Source organism: Capra hircus, chromosome 20 (genome assembly GCF_001704415.2).
Source record: "Capra hircus breed San Clemente chromosome 20, ASM170441v1, whole genome shotgun sequence".
Lineage (NCBI taxonomy): Eukaryota > Metazoa > Chordata > Mammalia > Artiodactyla > Bovidae > Capra > Capra hircus.
This window is the reverse complement of record NC_030827.1, coordinates 9,437,334-9,462,088: the sequence shown is the minus strand read 5'-3', so window position 1 is coordinate 9,462,088 and position 24,755 is coordinate 9,437,334. Positions and strand designations below refer to the sequence as shown.

Genomic DNA, 24,755 nt, shown 5'->3' with positions numbered 1-24,755 from the left:
ATTTGTTGCTTTTGTTGAAAAGATTGTTAGCTTGTTAGTAAGATTCTGGTCCAGCTTCCTAAGATGGGAGAACTTGATTTTCCAAACAGATTGTTGGAAGTCTCCCAGGATGTCCTCTAGGTGGTTTGCTCATTGGGGATGGCTCTGCTCTCTTCTGTCACTCCTCTGAACTGTTATTCAGAGCTGTGGAGACAAGTGGCTTGGGACAGAAAGTGGGGTGGGGGTAAGGGCAGGAGATGGGGAGAAGCCTACATATACCCACAGCCAGAAGGGAGGATGTCAGACAGGTGAAATTCAAAAATAAGAATTTAAATTTGTGCCTCAGAGGCAACTTCTCTTTCTAAGTGTGGGTTTTTTCCCCTTGAATATTGACGTAGCCACTTGAGTGCACCATGGGAGGGAAATCTTGGCAGGGTTAAGTTTACTTTAGGATTTGGCTGTGTGTGTGTGTGTGTGTGTGTGTGTGTGTGTGTGTGTATCACATGGGATCTCATTTTTCCTAGTAGGAGCTAAGTGTATGCCATTTTTGTGTCTTTTACATATGTAGGGTTTCACTCATTTCTTAGTATCGGGCTGATATTTATTCCCAATTAGTTTTTTACAAAAGTGATTGTGTTGACTTAGTATGTAACACAAGCATACTGGCTTATTTAAAACGCAACCATGGTTTTCTAGGTCTTGATGTTTGCTGTTTTATTTTATTTATCTTATGATTTACTAATTTCTGACTCAGAATCCATTGACGATTTTAGCACGTTACACTGGGTACTTGCATTCTCTGTTCTCATGGTCTGAGATTTTTCTAGTGGTGGTCACTGGCATTTTATTCTAAGCATCATTAAATGACCACAAGGCCAAAATGAACCCAAACATTCTGGAACAACCTGTTGTGCCTAATTTAGCAGTGAGGAGTAACTTAAACCTAGAGAGAACTGAATAAAAAGACTCTTTTTTTGTCCTCTTACGCCAACCCTGTGGTATTAACTGAATGGCCACAACTTGGATGCACTCTGGTGTAGCAGTGGATGAAGAAAGCCTGTCCAGAGTCCCAGGACTGAGCGCAAGAAAACAAAATCAGTCCGGAAATTGCACTGTGGCTGTGTCTGGCGTCTGGCTCTCGAGATTCTGGCCAGACGATAGACAAGTATTTGTTCAGTTACCCGGTATTTGCTGAGTCTTTTTCACAGATCGGTCTTCCTTCCCATGCCACTGACACGCACGAGACCACGTGTCACCTCTGCTCCGTCGCATGGCAACAGGCTGTGCTGCCCATCCCTCGAGTTCTCACAGGAGGGAGGGGGCAGGGAGCGCGCGGGTGCCAAGCCCACCCTTCATCCCCCTCCACGCAACCCCCCGGTTCACAGGTCAGCAGGGGCCACGGTTGACTCGACCAGAATCACCCCCTTGATCTTGAGAAGGTACGAGGTCTTTTAATTGGCTCAAGCCAGGAAATATTTGGTAGAAGCAATTGTCTTTTGCCATTTCTGTGGGTACCAGTCTTCCATTATAGTCTCACTCAAAAGGGAAGTGAAGACAAGCAGAACTGCAGCCTCAGAGCTGCTGTGGTGGTGAGTTATCTGGGCGATTTGGAGTGAATCTGGGCGGGACCACACACAACGAGTGGGTGGTGTGTGGCTTTGGCCGGTGGTGGTGGATAAACAAGATAGGCAATTAGGAATATAAACCCTTGCAGATGTCAGAATCAGTTTACTTCTTTATTCCCTGGGTTCCTTTCTGTGGGTCGTGAAACGAGAGAGAGGGGGTATCCTTTACCCCAGGCTTAGAGACCACAGGTAGACTTTGGCTAGCAGATAAGGATGGAAACTCCCAGAACATCACCAGCTCTCAGCTGTGGGACCCTGGGGGCAGCGCCCGTGTGCACGGACTCCCTCTCAAAGCCCTGCTGTTGCTTTCGCAGTGAATCCCCTGGCGGTCCATCGGCTGAGAGGTTGCACTGCCACTGCAGAGGGTTGCGGGTTCGATCCCTGGGTGGGGAGCTAAGATATGGCGTGCTGCATGGTGAGGCCAGATAAATGAATAAAAGCTAGGACCTACTGTACAGCCCGGAGAACTCTGCTCAGTACTCTGTAATGGCCTGTATGAGAAAGGAATCTTAAAAAAAAAAGAGTGGATATATGTATACGTGTAACTGATTCACTTTGCTGTACAGCAGAAAGTAAGACAACATTGTAAATCAACTACACAATAATAAAAATTTTAAATAAATAACAAACTTTTTCTTAGATGATGTTCAAAACACAAATTCTGACTAAAACTTGCAGGTTGTAACTATAGTTGGGAAGGAGTTCTTGATTTAAATGTCCTGCAGGTCTCTCATACGTTGAACAAAAGCAAAACCGAAGCAAGTATGTTGGTGTGGAATTATTACTTTTTAAATTGCGCATATTGCGTCTAGGGGTTTCATTTTCTTTGTTGTTTCCTTTTCCTCACTCATCCTGGGGTGTTCATCGCAGTGGACCTGACCCCCGTCGAATACTCCAGAAACAGTGTGTACATGGAGTGTTCTCATGAGCCGAGGGGGCAGGGTTTCGGGCCGGGCGATGGGGATATCCCCACTCAGGGCCCATGTGTCCTGCCGCACAGACGGAGTGACTTTCTTCCAAGTGTATGCTCGGCTGACGTATTTTTGGATCAATTGAGTGGTTTTGGTCCCATTCCAGTTTGCTGTTAACAGCTTTATCTATTTGTCAATAGACATAGAGGTGGTGTCCCTACAACACGAAGGGAGGTTTGACAACCTGTAGTTAATTTGGCCGATGCAGATGGCCACGGGCAGGCAAGAGTCAGAGGGACGCAGCGGGGAGCCGTGGGCCTTGTGGTTTCAGTGCCCTGCCCGCCGGAGCTCGTGAGCTTTGCCGACCAGGGCTTTCTGAAATAAGCTCAGAGCCCCTGGCGGGTGGAAGGGTGTGCGTGGCACAGGCCTCCAGGCAGCAGTTGGGCCAGTCTCTGAGGCCAGGCTTGGGGAACTGGGGGTGGCCTCTCCCCACGGGGGGCCCTCTGTGCCCCAGGTCCCCCAGCTCTGGGGGCCCAGCAGGACCGAGCTCTCTGACTGCGCCCTTCGTGCGCTCCTGCTCACACTGTGGACAGGCCTCCTAACAGCTCCTGTCAGCCTCCACACATCTTGAGCGTCTCCTCTGAACTGGGAATCTTTTACCGGGGGAGCTTTTGCCCTGACAATTCCAGCTGAACTGCAAATTCCTGGATGTCATCAGGGTCTAAAACCTAGACTATTCTAGACTCCAGGTTGGACCACAGATTAGGTATTTTTCTATAAAGAATAAAAACGGAGGTGCTGGACAGTCTGGTGAATTGGAAATGAGTGCATGTCCCTACCCATCGTGTCTCCTCACTGGCCTGGCACTTGACTATATGCTAGCATATATTATTTTCTAAATATTTTAGATACAAAAATCTGGCCTCACCAACTAGGATATTAAACTCCTCAAACATGGTAATTAATCCCATGTCTTGTTCATGTGGCTCCTGACAGAGTACAGCTTGGGAAAGGGCTTAAATTCTAGGCTGAGGAGCTTGGATTTAATCCTGAGGGCACTGGGGAGCCATTGGTGGTTCTTGAGCTGTGGACTGACTTAACAAAAATGGTGATTGAGAATATGATGTAGTGAGAGCGTGATGGCTTGAAAACAGAGGTTGTGGTTTTATGTATTCCTGTTCTTGGAAGTTTCTGGTAGTTATGCTAACAACAAAAAATATGTTATGGATTCAGTGAAAACCACTGTGTACGTAGGACAGAGTGTTTAAGTCTGTAAAGGGCAATGTCCCTCATCAAGAAACTGCAAAGCCATCATTTCAAGGCTCACAGGCCGCATTCAGGGTCTCCACTCTGTGTTCCCAGCGTCAGCAGACTTGGGAGAGCAGTGATGTTCTCTGGTCTATGGTGGCCTTTTTTCCCTTTAAAAGCATATATAATAATAATGAAAAAAGCATATATATATATGTCTGTGTTTATTTATTGAAGTATAGTTGACATGTATTTTCAGATGTACCTCAAAGTAACTGTTATATACACGTATGTGTGTGTAAATATCTTTTTCAGATTATTTTCCATCATAGGTTATTACAACAGACAAGTATGGAGCCCTGTGTTATACAGTAGGTCCTTGTCGTTCATCTGTTTTATATATAGTGATGTGTACCTGTTAATCTCAAATTCCGAATTCATCCCTCGCTACCCCTTTCTCCCTTGGTAATCAGAAACTTTGTTATTCTGTGGGTGGCCCTTTTGAAACATGTCCTGAATCACTTTGTTTCTTGAGAGTTTCCCCCCACTGCTGAGTAGCTTTTCGGTAGAATATTCAGTAGGAAGAGTACAGAGGTTGTTGGAGGATTTTCAGGCTTGCAACACTCCCCGCCAACACACACGATGTCACACACACACGCTGGTTATCACTTCCTCTGCTTTTGAAACACTGCATTTTCTTTATGGCCTTCGTGTGCTACCACACTCACTTCTCCAGGCTGTGCGAAGGCAGCAGCAGGAAGTGCCAGTCTGGGAAGTGGGGGACCTTACTCACGACATCCCACCTCTTTCTGCTCCTCAGCCTAACTTTCTTTTCTATGGAGTTTCTTAAGCCCCTCTGGAGAGATGCATTCAATTCAGGAGACAAAACAGAAATATGTCTGGCTAGGCTCACATTTACTTATGGACCAAGGAGACAGTAGATGAAGGCAGGAAATTTTTAAAAATTGACCTTCTTAAACATGAAAGGTCACCTGTTCATGGAATGTAGCATGGCTGCTTGGAGAGAGCCACTGTGTGCTAATTGAAAGGCATAAACATAAAATATGACAGAGCGGCTTAAGCACAGTGAAAAGATGAGCTGTCAGTTCCTGACCCTGAGGATGATTGTCACATTTCAGGGATGTGAGTGGTCGCTTGTATTCCTACAGTGCTTTCCAGCGTGGTGCTCATGTTACCAACCTTGGAGTGACTCTGATAAGAATCGTCATTGTTTGCATTTTGTATACCAGGAAACCAGGACCTGGTAAGATTTAGGGCCTTTCTGGCTCTTCTGGTTCCAGCTTCTGTTGCTGGGCTCTTCCGTGCATAATATGGGAAAGTGTTTCTCTGACGCACACAGGGACACAGCAAGACCAGAGTTCCTGAGCTCCTCTGCTCCTCCAGTGTGTCAGAGCAGAAAGGGACTCATGAGAGCAGCCAGTACAGACACCCTCCCCACCCACTCCCATTTTACAGATGAGGAAGCCAAGGCCAGAGAGACCTAGTGAGTCAGAACAGAAAATCAGCTGCATCTCAGAGCAGGCCTTCTGCCTTCCTGGCTCCTCATCACTCTCTCTAGGCTTATTATTACTGGGTAAAGAATTGGGTTCCCCACACCCACCCTGATTGACTAGGGGCCAAGTGAGCAGCGCTTGGTGGTGTTTAGTCGCCAAGTTGTAGCTGACTCTTTTGTGACAGTAGCCTGCCAGGCTTCCCTGTCCATGGGATTTTCCAGGTAAAAATGTTAGAACAGGTTGCCGTTTCCTTCTCCAGGAGATCGTCCTCACTTAGGGACTGAACCCACATCTCCTGCATTGGCAGGTGGATTCTTTACCACTGAGCCACCAGGGAAGCCCAGAGTACTTGGTCCGTGCTTAGGAAATGTGTGTTGAATAGATGTATGAGTGATTGACTGACTTCAGTTGTAACTGGATTTAAATCAGTACATTTCTTTATGTCTTGAGCTAGTTTTCCTACCCAAAGATGTGATTTTTTTAACTCTGAATTAAGACGGTGATGTTTATAGAAATCCCACGACAGTCGGCTGAGAGGCGCTGTGTGCACATCAAGCACCATCAGGGATGCTACTGAGCTGCTTTTCTGTGGTACTGTGGGTTAATCAAAAGCCTTTGTCCTTGTTGTTTTAAACACAAATCTGCGATTTGTTATTTAATTTCTTGTTTTTTAAATTAACATATTTGAAATGCAAATAGTAGCAAAACACAGGTCAACAGCTGCAGCTGTGGGCTGAAGAAAGTGGGAGGCAAGGGACAAGCTGGAGATGGAATCCGAGGACAGCCAACCGTGGGCTCCCACACCCTCTCAGGGCACTGACTGGGGAGAGGAGGGCTTTGATTGCAGGGAAGTGGGGAGGCTCTGGGAGCAAGTAGACAACCAGCCTGAAAAGGAATCAATGATTCATTCCCTCAACTTGGAAAAAAATGACTCGAGAGCCTGTACCTGCTCTCTACCTGTACCTGGGATTCATGGTCACCCCCTAATGTTTCATTACTGGAGAACCTTCTAGTCCGAGTCTCTCATCACCCGAAGTTCCTGGATAGGCGGGTAGGATATGTTAACGCAGTGAGGGGTATTGCATGGTGCTCACCTCCTGAGGGCTGGTAAGTAATTAACAACAGGCCATCTTTGAGCCTGGTTATGTGTATGAAATTCTTTGTTTTAAGTTGACATGTTGTGTTATGTTGTTGATAAACATCAGTATACCAGTGCTTTAGTTAACGTCCTGGAGGGAAGAAGTGCCTTCTAGCCTCTCTTAAAGTTGGCATTGATGGCTTTTCAAGGGAGCCCTCCTGTCATTGAATGATGGAAACGAAAGGAGCATTTATGAGGAGTCAGTAGGGGTTTCAAGGCCCTGTAGGAACTAGCATTTCATACCAAATTCATGTCTGAGCCTGAGTCCAATTTTCAGGAAAACCGTTTTTCATGAGTAGTGTGAGATCCAGCCTGTTCTCCTGGATGTTTGAACTTGAGAAGTGGGGCGCTTGCCATCTTTGTCCAGAGCAAACCTTGCTTTTCGCCTGGTAGAGTATGGGCTCCATCAGAATCACACCCAGTTTGCTCCTTTGCTACTTCTTCATCTTCCTGTGGTTTCATGTCGAGTCCGAATGTAAGGACTGTTTAGCTTTTGTGAGGGGCAAAAAACGTGTTTTTGAACTGAGCAAGGTAAGGTTTGAACCCATTCTTTTATCTTCCTTATATACTTCCATTTTCACTTTGAGCACAAAGGAGGTTGGGAAGCAGGATGGGGAAAGATGTTATTGTGAATTAGAGACAGAGGAAAAGGCGGGTGGGGGGTTGGAACTAAACCCTACTTCCTGCAGCCGTTTCCCAGCTGGTTTTGAAAAGACTCTGAAAGGAGAATAACATCTTTAATCAAGAGCAATAGTATTAGCTCTTTACTATGTTATACTTTTCTTTGAGCCTATATTTATTTTACCGGGCTAGAAATAGCTGAAGTTATTTCAGCAGCCATGACTATTGTCTAGGAATTGGATGTGGGCTGGGGATAGACTGGCTGATTACACTGTTTAGAAATAAACCCCTTTGTTGGCAGTCTCTTCTGGTGAGAATGGTTCATAAAGGTCCCTGGTGCTTGCTTTTTTATCAGTTCAGTACCCTCATAATGAAGTCTTCTTCTAGAATATATTATTATAAATCTGTTGTAGAGGGCGTAGGGCTCGTCAGGTATACAGGCAACATTTCTTGGAAGAAATCTCTTAATTAAGTGCTAGCGCTGGTGCTATAGTGAAGGGATGAATGGACTGAAATGTTTCCATCTCTGAGTCTTTTCAAACTAGACGGGCCTCTTGCCTCCTCGTAGCCAGGAGTCCAGCAGACGGACGGACTGAGAAAGTGGTGGAGGATGTGATTGGTGATGTTCCTGACTTCCTCTGACCTACCCCTGGGGATTTCTGCACTCCACGTCACATGTGGCTCTTTGTTGATGGTATGGTGAAAAAGCAGGTGTTGAAAGAACCGTAAGTGACAGCAGTTCAGAGACCCTCTGGGTCTTCAGGTTTGAGACGTACCCTAGGCAGCGTCAGTCCCTCCACGGTGGATGGTGCTGGATTTGCTGTGGCGTTTAAGACCTAACGTTCTGTGACTGAGGGTGTGGCCTGTCTTGGCCACAGCTGGTACGATGACAAGATGGCTGTCTGAGTTAGGAAGAAAAAGTGAAGTGAAAGGCATTTAGTCGTGTCTGACTTGTTGCAGCCTCATGACCTGCAGCTCCTCCAGGCTCCTCTGTCCATGGGATTTTCCAGGCAAGAATACTGGAGCGGGTTGCCGTTTCCTCCTCCAGATCTTCCCAACCGAGGTCTCTTGCTTTGCAGGCAGATTCCTTATGTGCCTGCAATGAAAGAAAGGGTGGAACCAAATACAGAGGCAGAAGTTTTTTCGCTCCTAGGAAGGTTATTCTGGATCTGGCCATTTAAAGACCTTTTCGTTTCCTCTCAGATCTTTTCAAAGTGACTAACCTAAAAAATCTTTGATGTGTGGGCCAGGACTTGATGGAGGAAGGCATCTTCTTTTTCTTTCCTTTTACTCCTTGGAGAAGAGATGAAACTAAAAGGGCTCTAAGGAAAAAAAAGAAAATTCTTTAAAAAAAAAAAAGTTAATGAAAAAACAAAAGGTAATAGCTCTTTGTAAACAGCTTACCACCTTACTTCCTGTGGTTACGTGCATTACCTTACGGTCGTGATTATGAAATATTTCTAAAGAAACGTTAGGATGATCATATAACTTCCTCCTTAAGGCTTCAGTGGAGCCCAAAGGCTTTGCTTTGCACGTGCATTGTGAGGGGCCCAACACAGTGGGGACTTCATAAATATCAAATCATTGTCATTAAAAAACACCTCCCACTTCACTCTGAGACCTTGCCGTTTTATGAGTGCATGTGGTGGGGGAGATTAATGATAGCACAGCGAGGGTAGCTTGAGGGTGGTGACATCACCCGGCTTGAAGCCTTCAGTGCCGGGGGAGAGGATTTTCATTTCATCCATCCTCCAGAGTTTGCCACGAGGGGTCTCTGAAGACAGGAAAAGAGGAGTCTGAGGAGAGGAGACTTCTGGACATTCTGGGATAGTTCCCTGGCTCTGCGCCATATTGTTTTGTAAATAAGGCAGTTATGATTTCTAGTCTGTTATTTTTCTACAAAATGGAGGACGTGTGACCAACAGTGTTAGCCTTAGCGAATGAGATTCTGTGTTTTGGCCATCACTGATTCAAGTAGGTAACCTAAGAACTGAGCTTATTTGCAGCCCATCTTTGGCTTTCAGTAAGGAATCTGAGCAACATCTAGACTGAGAATCAGACGCCTTTACCGTCACTTTACAGGATGCTTCCATTTGCTGTGTGATAGAACGCAGGTGCAGGAGGGAGGCGTCTGGACCCCAGAGTCGTGGCATCAAGAGGTCCCGTGGGAGCATCCTCAGCCTCTGCAGTGGTCCTTCCAGGAGAGGAAGGTGCTTGGGTGTCGGGATACCCATGCTCAACTCCTGGTTCTCCTGTTATCTTGCCCTGTGACTCTGGACAAGTCACTTAGCCTCTCTGAACCTTAATGTCTATATCTATTAAGACAGGGGTTTGGAATAGTTCCATCCAAATTCACATTTCTGCAGACCTGGATTACTGGCTGTAGGCCTCTAATTGGACTGGATCTCCTCATCCCTGATAACCTATTTCCAGGGCGTGAGGGTCCCTGCTATACACCATATTGCTTCATTTCCCCACCATCTTTTAGCCCCCATCTGTATGCCATCTTCTGTTTAGTAGGGAAGCCTTCCTAAACCGTCCAGTGACTCCCTTGAGCCCCTCCTCTCCCTGCCAGGGTGTGTGCCTGGGAGCCGGGGCTGTCCTGCCCTTCTTGCTCACCACTGCCCCGTGGCTCTAGCCTCATGCCAGGGTCAGCCCTCTGCCAGGATGTGCTGGGTGGGGTTTATACCTGATCATGATGTGAACGCATGGCCTCTGCCCAGTCATTTGTTCCTGTTCTCACACTGGCTTCCAGCCCTTTTCTAGACTCTGACTCTCTGCTCTCCTGGCCTCTTGCTGGCTGGACATCTTTTCCTTTCCTTCTAGAATGCCACCTTTTTTTTATTGTCTAACTTGTAAAAGCCCCATAGATCATCTCCCATTTCAAACCCTTAGAGATGACTATCTTGATATGTTGATAAGAGGTGGACTTTCTCAGAGGAGTTTCTTGTTACAGTGTCAAATGTGGTAATAAATCACTGGAACTTAAGGATCCGTCTGCCAAGCAGGAGACACGAGTTCGATCCCTGGGTCGGGAAGATCCCCTGAAGAAGGGAATGGCTGCCCATTCCAGTATTCTTGCCTGGAGAATCCCATGGACAGAGGAACCTGGAGGCTACAGTCTGTGGTGTCACCAAAAAATTGGACAGGACTTAGTGACTAAACAGCAGCAGCAACAAGAGAAGCTTTCAGGGAGGTCAGCCCTCTCCCCGCCCCCGCACCAGAACAGTCCCTAGAGCAGAGCCTCCCAAATCTGCCTGGGAGCAGAATCAGCACCCAGTGCTTTTATTATTATTTTGATATTTATTAAAATTTTTTCTTTGTTTGGCTATATTAGGTCTTCGTTGTGGCGTGAGGAATCTTTAGTTGCAACATGTGGGATCTAGTTCCCTGACCAGGGATCAAACCCAGGCCCCTGCATTGGGAGTGTGGTGTCTTAGCCACTGGACCACCAGGGAAGTCTCCACCCAGTGCTTTTAAATCACAGATTTCAACCCTGGCTCTAGAGATTCTGATTTAGTAAGTCTAGGTGGGGACAGAGAATGAGATGGTTGGATGGCATTGCTGACTCAATGGATGTGAGTTTGAGCAAACTCGGGGAGATAGTGAAGGACAGGGAAGCCTGGGGTGCTGCTGTTCATAGGGTCACAAAGAGTCAGACACAACTGAGCGAATGAACAAGTGGGGTCTGCCAAGTGTAATTTTCACAATCTCCTTGTGTGCTTCTCATGGTCAGCCAGCACCAGGATCCTCTGCTCTAGAGCTGCTGACTGGTGGACCATCAATCCTGGTTTCACATCCATCTCTACAGTGGGAGTCTCACTACCTCTTGAGATAACCACCCTCTTTCAGCCAGTATCTGGAAATGTGCCTTGACTCTAAAATGCTTGAAATGATCAGTTACTTGTATCTAAAACCTCATATTTATAGGTAAAATAAAAAGTCATTTATTTAATGACTAGATTAAATCAGGTTCCAATTTTTAACAACTTCTCAGGTATTTATGAATAGGTGGAATCATTGCTTATGTGGGACACCTTTATGCAGCTATTTAAAATATCTGACTATAGCTTGTAGTCTAAATCTCTCTCTGTTCCTAGCTGCGTCATTTGTAAAGCCTCTTTTTAATGATTCTACAGCCATTATTCAATCAATACCACTGTCCTCTGTATGATTTCCATTAAGGAAGCTTTTTTTGGGGCACCGTCATCTCCACTGATGAATAATAAATAAATGCCAAGCATCCATCTGTAAGAAAGCTCGAGCTCCCATCTTGAAACCAGATTTCTGACATCAGAGTGGGCCTCTGCACCAGCCATGTGGGGAAGCTAAGTGTGGTGTTTATGACTGTAGGCATGCGTTCCTTTCTTTGGGGCTAGGCCCTTCAGGGAAGACCCCCCAAAGGTGGTGGTGTGTCACCAAGACCTGAAGGAGCATAGGCGGCTCCCCTGTAAATAGGAGCAGACAAGTCTTCAAGACAGAAAAGAACCAGAAAGATGGGGTAGAATAGGTTGAAACATCCTAGCTATGGTCTGTGGAACTATGATGTAAAAACTGCACAGTTCATGAGGTATGTCCAAGCACTTTGAGCCTCAGAGCCTTTTCCCAAGCTCCTCCCAGAGTCCTGGTGCCTACGGCTCCCCCAGAACCTCCCTCTGAGCAGTGCTGCTGTTTCTTGACCCACATGAGCGTCCAGGGGACGGGCAGCCTGTGGACCCGTTGCTGGCTTTTCAGAGACTTGGCCACTGGAATGGTTCAGTTCAGTCACTTAGTCATATCCAACCCTTTGAGGCCCCATGGACTGCAGCACGCCAGGCTTCCGTGTCCATCACCAACTCCCGGAACGTGCTCAAACTCATATCCATCGAGTTGGTGATGCCATCCAACAACCTCATCCTCCATTGTCCCCTTCTCCTGCCTTCAACCTTTCCCAGCATCAGGGTCTTTTCCAGTGAGTCAGTTCTTCGCATTAGGTGGCCATAGTAGAGAGTGTTCCAGGGCTCTGCTCTATGATAGGCATCTGTGTATAAAAAGCATGTGATCGTGTGATTTTGGCCCAAAGTGTTCAGTGTGGACTTGTCTCTCTCCAGTAATAACAGAGCAGCGTTCACCCCCTAGAAATCACTTCCAGGCTCCCGGAGGTGTCTTCCACATCCTCCCCCTTCCCGGACTCTCTGGGGTGACTGTCTTTAGCTCCTTTATTGTTTGCAGCCAGCAAGGCCTTATGATAACGTGAGGCCTTGGAAGCCCAACGGTGCCAAGACTTGTCTCTGTGACTACCCTCTGATAACGTAGACAGAGAAATGCAAGTCCCTGGCATCAGTAGTTGGCCAACTTCCAGACCCAAAGCTGAATTAGAAACTCATTAAATACTTCGAGCCAGTTAGGCTGGTTGGGCTGTGCAGCGGCCGGGAAAGCTGGGAGCAGAGGAGGGGAAGGGGCGGGCATCTTTGTTGGCAAATGGCAGGTTGTGAGCAGGCCAGGGCGGTCCAGGAACCGAGACAAAACAGGGCCGACTTGTCTGTCACACAGGCGTGCTTGTGAGTGTGCTGATTTGGTACAGACACATAATGTATGCTAATTGCTATATTTCCTTTTTTTTTTCCACGGGAAATGCTCAGTTGGAAAGCTTTGAAACCAGAGGCAATGCAGAAATGCCCAAATGTAGACATTACATAAAGGAGAGGAGGAACAAAGGGAAACAGGGATCTGAATTTACAAAATGGCTTAGCATTCTGCTCTCTCAGCACCGCCCTCTTCCTTCAACCTGATGGAGAAGAACACAGGCTGCCTATGTGTGATGTTCTTGGCAGCATCTCTCCCAGAGCCTGAAATCTGTTAGCTGGAAAGAATATATAGTTAGCGAGATGAGACTCTGGAATAGTTCTCGTGGCTTCCAGCAAATGTGAATAAGTAAGTGTGAGCTGGTTCTCTCTCTGCGACTTTTCAGGGCACCTCTCTGTAGACCACAAGACTGAGACGTGAACTGAGGAGGGCCTGCGATTGAGCTCACTTGGATAATTATCCATTAATAGGAAAGACTCTCCCAGTATCTTTTTCCACATGTCAAACCATGTAACTCTGGTGTTGTATTAGATACCCTTGGGTGATGGTCATTCATTAAATCAAGTAAGAACAAACCAACATAATAAAATAATGGTTTTTCTAATGAAGCTTATCAGAGTGCACAGACGTTTTACACTGAAAAAAAATAGACTAGGGAAGAGAAATATATTTTCTTCATCAGTGACATCAAAATCCCAAGGGTTGAAGTACTGATAAGTAGACCTCTTATCTTTACCCCAATAATGCTTAATTTTTTATTATAAAAAGATATAATTCTTTAGTTTTGGAAACAGACGTTTAGGAAATTTCATGATGAATTGATTGCTCTGATATCAAGGCAATGTAGATATTTTCCAGAACAGTATAGAAAACACATTAAAGCATCATATTTATTCTTTAAGAGTTCTAAGAAAGAAGTGACATACATTTAAGCTTCTTTTTCAGATGTTTTAAGCTTCCTATAAGGCTTTTTGTCCCAGGAGCAAACATTTAGCCGCATTGCACAGAAGATACTGGCTACACAGTCGAGTGCCAGTGTGGGCAGGCCTCTATACAGAAATCCTCTTCTGGCCCATTTCCCCCTCCGCAAGTCCTGGTTGTCTGAGGGCAGATTCCTTTTGCAAAGTCTAAATGTAAGAGAAAGAGCATCTTCTTCATCTGGGGCTGTATCTAGTCTGAGTGCAGCTAGGAACCTGCTTCTAGAGCCGCATCCACACACTGACCCAGAAGAATTTTCTCTGAAAGAGGGAAGACATCAGCAGATCCTGGTCCCTCTTCTAGAAAAAGTTCAGGCTTAGAGGGAGGGTATCAGCTCAGCCCGGAGGCTGGATGAACAGTGGTCTCTGCTTCAGTGTGGCTGGCAGAATAACTGTCCAGATTGCAGTAAACCCACTGGCCCTTGCCCTCCATGTAGGACCAGACTTGTACTGCAGATTCTGGAACCTGAGTTGTGGGAGAGCCAGGAACCTTCATGTGATCTGTGCAGCCCCTGTTCACAACCAGCACACTCCAGCCTCACACTTAGGAGTGTACCAGAATGCACTGGTCTCTTTCAGAAAAGGTTCCCAAGCCTCTAAACCTAGTCGGGACCCACATCACAAATTTCCTCGGTTCCAGAATCCTTTTGTCCTTGAAGGAGCTGGAGCCACCAGGAACAAGGTTAGAATCTCCTCTCATCGGACTGCTCACCCTCAGAAAGCGTCAAGCACTGCTCACCCACTTTGCCCTCATCCCTGTCGAGCTTAGGCTGCTCTACTTGGCTGTGAGCAAAAGAGGGCCCGGGGGTTCTTGGCTCCTGCCTTTCCAACCCTTAATTTTCAATCCTTGCATTTTTCCCCAATATCTCAGTTTACATCCAGTCCACGGTGCCCGCTGCACCATCGTGTGCCCATCTCACCTTTCTAGCTTCTCCAGGGACAGTCTCTACTCCAAAACAAAGGGGTTCAGTGTGTTGTTTTCTGAAGCAGGATCTGAGCTTGCTTTCTTTCAGTTATACCCCGGAGCTCTGGCAGAGGACGTTATGGGGAGCCCTATTCTGTCCCTTCTCCAAGAGCTGGCTTACTTGTTGGCACTTTTCACTAGGGTGAAAGTGAAGTCACTCAGTCGTGTCTGACTCTCTGCGACCCCATGGACTGTAGCCTACCAGGCTCCTCCATCCATGGGATTTTCCAGGCAAGAGTACTGGAGTGGGGTGCCATTTCCTTCTCCAGGAGAGCTTCCCAACCCAGGGATTGAATCCGGGTCTCCTGCATTGTAGGCAGACGCTTTACCGTCTGAGCCAGCAGGGAGTATGTTTTGACTAGGGTCACTAAGGTCAAAACATACTCCCAACTTAAAGTACTTTATCTGTGAAAGGACGGAGAGTGCATTCTAAGAACTTTGGTTAGTATACATGTGAAAATTACATATATTCCGTGTGTATAAATACGTTAACCAGTAGAGAATAATACAAGATAGGAATGTAGAAGGTGATTTGTATGCATGCTAATTTTCTCATGAGAACCTGTTACTTCTCACCAAAATTTAAATCTGGAGATTTTCTTAAGAGCAAGTTTTCTCAAAGCCCCCAGTTTGCCTGACTTCCTCTTTGAACTTATTCTAAACTGGAAGTTCAGTCTTTCTTGAAAGATGATCGAAGAGGGTAGAACTGCTTGACTGACTACCTGTTGGAGTCACTTCTGCATGATAAGGTTTGGACTGTTTTTCAGGAGAGCTGGCTCTACTGGCTCAGAATACACTCAACAATGCCTCGAAAATGCCCCTTAGCCAGATTGAATTGAGTCATGTCAAAACCAAATCTCTGCTAAGTACATATTTAATTATATGGCCCTGAATTTACTCCTTGTTTCCTACATTAAATTTTTCTAAGTCCACAGATGTAGTCATTCACCTTCAGTCTCCCCCAGAAGGTCAGGTGTGGTTTGGGGACATGCTGTGGGATCCTGTTGATGGTGACCTTGTGAAGACTTAGTAGATGAGTAGAGAATCAAGGTGAAATCTTCCCAGTGATCCCCTATTTTAATTATTTAAGGAATCATGAGAGGATGGCTGAAAGCCCTGAGGCAAAATTGAGTGCACTTGTGAAAAACACAGACCCAAGCAACTTCTGACATTCTTCTCCTGCTGCTGCCTGTTGGAACAACACACCAGAGTAGAAGGGATAACATGGGAGGGGTCCGGGAAGACTTGCCTCTCTCTCACTTAGAATGAGAAAAGGAACAAACTAAGGGAAACACATGTGAGCCAAGGTGTTGGTCTGGGCCCCTTTGGGGAGCATGGTGAGGGATCTGAGAGCAGCAGAGGTTGTAAAAGCCTGGCTAGGGTCCACGGGTTTAAAGACCTTTGCAAGTGGAAAGAGTGTGCCCTGGAGCCAGTGACGTGTGAGCAGAGCATCTGAGGGAGAGAAGCTGAGGACCAGGCTGTATGTGCACCTTCATGTCCTGGCTCAGCAGACCGGGCACATAGCTGAGCAGAGAGCAGGAAGGCAGAGAGGCGGCCGAGCTCTTCAGCCCCAGGAGAGGGAAGACCCAGGTCAGTCAGAGGTGAGTGATTGTCTCCCTGGGCAGCTTCTGAGAGAGGCAGTCAGTGTATACATAAACGGAACTAACACAGCAACGAAAGTACAGCTCCCTTGGGTTGGGCTAAGTCTTCATACCCCTAACAGATGTGACCAGCTTTGCTCATAGCAGCTGTAACACGCGACAGCGTACCCACCTTCCCATCACACACGGAGGCACCACTTCAACTAAGACCAGATCCCAGGTCCCTTGAGCCTCATACGTCCGGGTCAGGGCCTCAGAGGCCCCTTCCTGGCTGATCACCCAGCTGGTTGCTGTCCCCAGCCTGACTCTGCCACTGCAGGTAGCGTCGCCCCTTGGGACACTGCTGGGAAACATTCAGCTCGTGTGGTTTCTCTCTGGTGTATGGCTAAAAGCTTCCAAGGGATTAGTGATTATTAGGTAGCAGGTGTGGTTGTCTCAGCTACTTGTATTTTTCTTCTTCTGTTTCCTTTTCAATAGCCAATAACCCAAAGGACTGATTTGATTTTCGTTTTTAAGGCAGCTGGCTTTGAGGTTGAGTCCTGTGATGATTTGGTTCTGAACAGTAACAGAAGAGGGTGAAAGGTCACTCATTTCCCTGGATCTGATCAATGGCAGGAGTTTGATGGCAAATTAAATGCCAGATAAAACGGTCAAATGATTCTGAGAATCGATGCTTCATGGGAAAAGTTATTTGAACCTTTAATGATCACATTGACTCCCAAGAGAAATAATTCTAGAGTCTTTTCAGACCTTAGGATAGTAATACATAAAAACAATGAGAGGATGATTTAAAAGAAGATCACTTACGTTGTTATTGATCGATAGCATATTCAGCATCTGCACTGTTTCTCAAGGGACCACATAACCAACCGTCAGATCACCTGAGAGATTGCATTAGAGTCCCAGGCTCCACCCATGCTTCCTGCATCAGACTGCCTGAGTGTGGGCCCTGCAAAGCTGCCTTTTATCAGCGTCTCAGGCGACTGTGAGGAATATTAAATTCTGAGAGCTGTCAGCCTGCAGGCGGATGTCCCCCAGACAGAAGATAAGGCCATGCCCACGGATAGGCCGAGTATCGTGGCAGTGGATGCGCAGTGTGTTTTGGGTTGAATTTGTAAAACAAGTGTTAGTTACTGCTGGATTAGTTCAGCATCTCTGGAACATTCTGCCTTGACTCTCCTTTGTGTGGGGGTGGTTGGAGTTTGCAAACCAGGACAGCACTGCAGTTACAGGTCCCATGAGGGGCTTTTCTCCGTCACCTTCAGCTTTTTCCTGATTTTACCTGCTCTTTAAATAGTGACACTTCCCAGGACCCCTTTCAGAAAAAGGCTCGCTCTGTGTTCTTCCAGAGCATCGCTTAAAATAAACCGACGCCTCCCAGATCTGTGCTTCTGACCCCACCTATGGCTTTAGCATCAGATCCACATTTCTGCTCTCCACTGGACCGAGCCAACAGACTCTCCCATGGGAGAGACGTCAAGCTCAGCGTACCTCAAATCTAACTCAATGTCTGCCGTCTTCCTGCCTGACTCTTAAAATGGCTTTTTGGCTAAGACCCTGGGCTCTGGACACTAACTACCCAGGTTTCTACCCTTCATTAATTCTCCCTTGGGCTATTGCGTAAATGCCTTGTGCCTCATTTTTCTCATCTGTAAAATGGGAGTAATGACTTCCTCCTAGGGTTCAAGTGTAGATTAAATGCGATAACTGCACATAAATAACTTAGGTCAGGGCTGGACTCAGGGCGAGTATTCAATATATCTTAGCCATTTTTATTATTCATTCCTTTATCAAATATTGATAGAGCTCCTGCTGTGTATCAGACACTTCTCCTGACTTGCATTTCCCAAATAAGACACTGTTAAAACTCAAAAGTCTCCCCATCAAACTCTTTTCCCTTCAGGGCAGGTCTCATCCATGTTTTAATCTCAATACTAGTTTATGGAGTTAGCATTAGTTTGCCCAGATTAAACTTTAGAAAGATGTGTTCTCTAAGTAATTCACCTTGTCTTAAACAGGGAATAGAACATCTCTTACAAAGGAAAGAAAAGAACCAGTGAGATTAAAAAACAGTCTCCAAAACCTCCTCTGACTTCAAGAAAGTGAGGTCTAATTGTTGAACCGTAGAAAAGTTTCATTTAGTTAAGAAGTAGCTGATATTAACTATCTTATGGTTGAACCTAATTCTTGGTAGGGTACCTGGCACATGACAGGTATCCCTGAATACAAAAATAATTCCCAAACCTAGATCTAAAATTCTGGGAGTATTCCACAATATATGAAGGAAAATGTATCTTAGATAGACCTTGTTTTTAAACAGCAAGGTTTCAGACCTTGTAAACCCCCAGAAAAATCTGGAAAGCACTGGGAGGCAGTGACAGGAGTGGGGATCAGGATCAGACAGGCCAGACTGAAAGCCTCGTTCATGGCTCATTTTATCTCTGTGATGCTGGGTACGACAGCTAACTGTTATTAAACAACTTACTTCACCAGCTTCCTAATCTGTAATAATAACAGCTGATCTTTGTGATTGGGGTTGCAAAGTGTCAGACACGACTGAGCGAATGAACTGAACTGATCTTTGTGATGCTCTGAGATAAGTCAAATAAGATTTTATAAGCCATGAAGTGCATCACAGTGAAAGGGAGTGTTAGTTTCTTAGCATTTACCCACATACTAGCTAGAACAACTGTCTGCAGTACGCAGAGGAATTGCCTTTGGCAGCTGTACGAACACATCAGTCACCTATGATAGTCGGCTGTGGGGCTGAGGCTCAGCTTTCTCTCCCCTAGAGGGAGGAGTAGGTGGAACATCACCAGGACTCCTTCAGTCTCCCCCCGTTCTGTGAGAAGAGGACATTTTAATTCCTTCTACCACAGGACTGCAAGTTCTCAAGGCTCATGAGTAGGAGGTTTTCTCCTTGACTCCTTGCATCTTCCTGGTGGTAAAGAATCTGCCTGCAATGCGGGAGACCTGGGTTCCATCTCTGGGTTGGGAAGATCCCCTGGAGGAAGGCATGGCAACCCACTCCAGTATTCTCGCCTGGAGAATCCCCATGGACAGAGGAGCCTGGTGGGCTACAGCCCTTGGGGGTCACAAAGAGTCAGACACGACTGAGCGAGTAAGCACAGCACACAGCCTTGCACCTAGAGGCAGAAGGGACTCCCGTCTCATGCATGAGGAGCATATGCATTTTTCTCATCTGCAGCAGGTTTTGTTGAGAACAGGGCAGTCTTATCTTGTTGTAGCCCAGAGCTGCTGCTGCTGCTAAGTCACATCAGTCACGTGTGACTCTGTGCGACCCCATAGATGGCAGCCCAACAGGCTCCCCTGTCCCTGGGGTTCTCCAGGCAAGAACACTGGAGTGGGTTGCCATGTCCTTCTCCAGTGCATGAAAGTGGAAAGTGAAAGTGAAGTTGCTCAGTTGTGTCCGACTCTTTGTGACCCTGTGGACTGCAGCCCACCAGGCTCCTCCGTCCATGGGCTTTTTCAGGCAGGAGTACTGGAAAGGGGTGCCATTGCCTTCTCTGGTAGCCCAGAGAACTGAGTCCATAGACTTGGAACATCTCCCTCAAGGTTTAAATTTGCAAGCAGGAAGGAAAGCACTTTGCAAATGGTAGAATGTTAGGTAGTTGTTGATCTCTGGAGTTGGCGCCCCGAACAGGTTACTACATGGCCTTTCACAGGGTGTGCTTTTTTTTTTTTTCAAATCTGTAGCATCTCTACATTGTGAAGAAACAACCTTCAGGTTATCTCACCACCCTCAGCTGGTGGCAATATTGGGCACTCCTGTTTTCTCTGTGGATGTTTTCCAGGAAGCCAGCAGACTTTTAACACCATCTCTTTAAAAAAAAAAAAAAATTTTTTTTTAAATTTTAATTGGAGGCTAATTACTTTACAATATTATAGTGGTTTTTCATCAACACCATCTCTAAGATTTCTTTCTACTTCTTTTTAGCTGGAGCATAAAGTAGAGAAAAAGAAAAAGTAGACAAATGCCTTTCTTCCACTTTGAAGCCTTGATAGCCAGCATTCTCATCTCTCTGGCTTGAGACCTTTTAGAAAAGGGAGTGGGGAAAGGGAAGATTACCGAGGAGAACGGGATTGGGTAGGAGAAAGCCTCGAAGTGGGGTTTAGAAAAAGGGTGCATGAGAACCCTGCAGAAGGATCTGGACCTGTGGCCCCTGGCACCCTGTTTCCCCACAAGCTGTGAGCAGCTGGGACAGGATGGGGTAGGAATGCAAAAGAAGGCTCCCCTTGTCCCCAGGGGCAAGGGTGCACACATCTTTGTGCGGTGAACATATTTGGGATATGAGAGCCTCGGAAATCTGGGTTTGGGTTGCTTGCTTTTCTGGGCATCTAAAGGACAGAGAAACATACAACAGAAGATGGCAGAGAACCCGAGAGAATGATGGGGTGGAAGGGCCAGCAGACATAAGAAAAACCAAATGACAACAAAAAAGAAAACCAGTTCAGGCCGGGAAATGTGGAGAAAACCAGGAATAGACTCACATTCTGTAATAACTGAGTTCTCTGTAATGTAAAAGATGTCTAAAGTTCTGAAAAAGAAAAGCTCCCGAGCAAGGGTTAACTTAAATTTTATTATTTAGGAAGTCTCCCGAACTCTTATTTATAATGGAATCGGAGTTCTTGTTCCCTTAAAAAGACACTGAAAATTTAGAGAGTGACACGACACTCAGGATATATATGCTGATATGTTTCAGCATATATCAGAGCCGAAACAAATGCAGAAACAAAACAAGTTTATTTCCAACAGAAAAGAAAGGCCATTTCCAGGAATATCAGGGAGAAGGTGGGAGAGAACTGGGCTCCAATTGTTCACAGGAAACAAAGAGGGGATTGGCCGGGGGCTGTGTGTGGGAGCCAGCGTGCCCCTCCGCAGGGTGAGTGGGCAGGCACTGGCTGGCCAGGGGCTGACCCAGGCTCCCTGTTTACCGCTCACAAACCAGAGTCTTGGCATCACGACTTGAAGACCTTTATTTTGGACAAGGTGGATGGGGAAGGGAGGGAGCAGAGGATTGTGTTCGGCCTTGGCCGTGAGGCAGCACAGCGTGTGACACGGGTCCCAGGCCTGCTCTCCTGTCTGTCTGTGAGGCCATGGGCAAGTCAGGAGACCTCGAATGTCTGGTCCATCAAGAGGGGAGCAGGGTGTCTGCTCCCATCACTTTGGTGGTCAAGGCACCAGCACCCAAAGGGCAAAATGCTTTGGAAACTCTGAAGCTGTCTGCACCAGAAGGGCTTATTGCTGTGTCCTCATGATGGGCTCTCTGCTGATCAGAGTGCGATGTTCTCGCTTCCACAGATCTGCCTTAATTTAGGTATATTTTTTGATCCAGGTGGGATAGCATGAAGCACATGGGAGGTGCTCCCACACGTGTGACCTGAAAACCAGCTGGCAGGGTCGGGTCACACTCCCGCTCTCTTTGCTGCCTCATTCCCTGCTACCTCTGGGACACACCCAGCCTTGAAAGAGTCCTCTTCCCAGCCCCAGGCTGAGAGCTAAAGAGCAAAGATGAGAAAGATAAGGGTTGATTTGGATGTGTGAGGGCCCCTGTGGAATCACACGCCCTCTCCAGCGTCCGGAGTTTTACTGCCCTAGGAAGGGGTGTGTGTGTTGTCTCCCTGATGGCCGGTGCTCTTCTGTTCTGCACGGACACTGTGGGTCTTTGGGGACTGTGGAATCAGGCGATACCGAGTCTCCTAGCACCTCTGTGTTTCAAGGGTGTCTCAGTGGCAGGGGGCACTTCCCTGGTGGCTTAGAGGGTAGGGAATTCACTTGCATTACAGAGACCGGGGTTTGATCCCTGGGTTGGAAAGATCCCCTGTAGAAGGGAAGGGCAACCCACTCCAATATTCTTGCCTGGAGAAGTCCACGGACAGAGGAGCCTGGCGGGTTATGGTCCATGGGATCGCAAAGAGTCGGACACAACAGAGCAACTAAGCACAGTGGCCGGGGTGAAGGGCTGCCTTGTCTAGCCTGCCTCGCGGTCACATCCTCCCCTCTTCTGAGGTGATCTCTCGCCGCAGTGAACCAGGAGAGGCTTCTGTTAGGTGCGCTCCTGCGTCTCCCAGATCCTCCCTCGAGTCCTCCCACGGGCACCCCTGTGAGAGGCATCATTTCTCATGGCCTTGTGGAAGTGCCGGTACCAGCAACCCAAGAGTCCATTCTGGTTTTCCCCAGGGCCAGGAGCTGGAGGACTTGCGGGTGGGAACAGGGCCTCTTCTCCTCCCGTCCCCATCACTGGCCCACCTGTATCAGGGATGCAGGGCCCGTCCCCATCACTGGCCCACCTGTATCGGGGATATAGGGCCCGTCCCCATCACTGGCCCACCTGTATCGGGGATGCAGGGCCCGTCCCCATCACTGGCCCACCTGTATCGGGGATGCAGGGCCCGTCCCCATCACTGGCCCACCTGTATCGGGGATGCAGGGCCCATCCCATCACTGCCCACCTGTATCGGGGATGCAGGGCCCGTCCCCATCACTGGCCCACCTGTATCGGGATGCAGGCCCGTCCCATCACTGGCCACCTGTATCGGGATGCAGGGCCCGTCCCCATCACTGGCCCACCTGTATCGGGGATCATAGGGCCCCCGATATACCTCCATCACTGGCCCACCTGTATCGGGGATGCAGGGCCCGTCCCCATCACTGGCCCACCTGTATCGGGGATGCAGGGCGCGTCCCCATCACTGGCCCACCTGTATCGGGGATATAGGGCCCGTCCCCATCACTGGCCCACCTGTATCGGGGATGCAGGGCGCGTCCCCATCACTGGCCCACCTGTATCGGGGATATAGGGCCCGTCCCCATCACTGGCCCACCTGTATCAGGGATATAGGGCCCGTCCCCATCACTGACCCACCTGTATCAGGGATGCAAGGCCCTCCTCGTCACCCACTCCATACTGAAATCAGTATACGGAAGCAGTCTTGATTCTTCACACCCATTTCTTGGTTATGTTCGCAAATGTTCGTTTTCTAGGAAAAGCAAGGTTCTGCATTGTCAGCATTAATGGAAGTGGAAATTACATATTCATCCTCAAGACATGCAGTTGTCATCCTCTTAAAGGCAGTTTGAGAGGTTGTAGCCTTGCGAGTTGTTAATTTGACAAGGCTTTCCCCCCTAGTGCTCCTGCAGCTCGGCCGGCACTCCATCCTTTGTGCTCGGCTGTTTCGTTAAGCAGCTGCTGAGACCGTTGCTGGTGTTGCTCTGGCATCAGGGATGCTGCAGCCTCCTAGGCCGCTGTTTTGGGGCCGACATTTGAGGTGGTGGGAGAGAAGGGCCAGCTGTGTGCAGGTGAGAGGGCTCTTGGGTTTTATGGGGCTTGGATATGGCTGTGCCTCGATAGATAGTGCGTGTGTTTTTAAATTTAGCCATAGTTGGCCCTTTCTGAAACCAGGAGAGAGCCTGTGTGTGTCTTTAGATGAATATTAGTTCTATGGAGCCGAGACCCTATAAGCATCCTGAAAATCATATACCTAGAAAATGACATTTTGCTTTCAAGATTTCCGCATCACCTGGATATAGTCAAACACAAACCACTGAAACAGCCCATCCTTAAAAGACATAGTCAGTCAGAATTTCAATAATTAAAAAAAGGCCCAACAGTAACTGAAACATACAGGCTTACTGAGTTTAAGCAGAGCCTTTGGGAGCACACAGACAAAAGTCTCGTTGTATGTGAGGGACCTGCAGCTTCGGGGGTCCTTGGGCCTTCCTCTTTTGGTTCCAAGGTGGAGCAGACCCCTTTTTGTCGCATAACAGCCCCTCCCTGCCGCCCAGATGGAGCCTTCATAATTGCCCTGAGTTTTGTATGGAAGCCCTCAAAGACTTTTCCTTGTCACAGTAATAAGTGACCCCATCGGTCCACCTCCAACTCCTGCTTTTGCTTTCCTGAGACGAGGGCTGAGGAGACCATCCATCTGGGCCCCTGACGGTACCCCTGTGAGCTGCTGCTGGAGAATGCCGGCTCTGGGGGCTGAAGGAGGCTGCCACCCTGCTCACTCTCTTCCTGGGAACTTCTTTTCTGAAGCAGCTGAATGAGACCTTTGCAGGCGAGGGTGGTGGCCTCTCCTTCAGAATGCCTGGCCTGTTTCCCAGGGTGAAACACTCCCCAAATATGCAACTTTGTGAGCAGCCCAGCAGCCTGAGCCCAGAGCCGTCTGCCGCCAGGAGAGCTGGCATGGGGTGGGGGCACGGTGCGGGCCGGGGTTCGCCAGATGCCAGGAAGGCCCGGCCCCCGGTGACGTCACCGGTCGTCTGGGGCGAGAATCTGGCCAACAGTTGGCCGTGACGAGAGCTCGAAGCTTTCTCTCTCTAAATCCCCTCCTTCGTTCAAATCTGATCCTATAAAAAGGCTTTTGTTGAAGAAGCAGGCATGGCATCTTGGTGCACGTCTGTGTCATTGCTGTCAGTATTTCCAAAGATGGGCAGGAAAACCTTCCTTGTTTGAATTCCTGAGCTAACAGGCCCCCAAACTGACTTGGACCAAATAGAGGTAAATGGCAGCTGTCACTTGGCGTTTGTTTTGTTTGCAAGTGAGGAAGCCAAAGAGGAGAGGAGCATCTTGAGGATGGTAAGAGCCTGC

The 24,755-nt window shown here is 47.6% G+C and overlaps 1 protein-coding gene across 2 annotated transcripts in view; it reads left to right on the top strand.

The window, feature by feature from the left end:
* MAP1B (microtubule associated protein 1B) overlaps positions 1 to 24,755 on the top strand; it is a 93,977-nt gene that overhangs the window by 43,239 nt on the left and 25,983 nt on the right. Inside the window, exon 1 of one of the 2 annotated variants that reach the window (XM_018065563.1) lies at positions 24,082 to 24,743. The exons of the other annotated variant lie outside the window; for it this stretch is intronic. The gene's annotated coding sequence lies outside the window, so the exon portion shown is untranslated. Of the gene's footprint in view, positions 1 to 24,081; positions 24,744 to 24,755 lie in introns of those variants that run through there. 2 annotated transcript variants of the gene reach the window in all.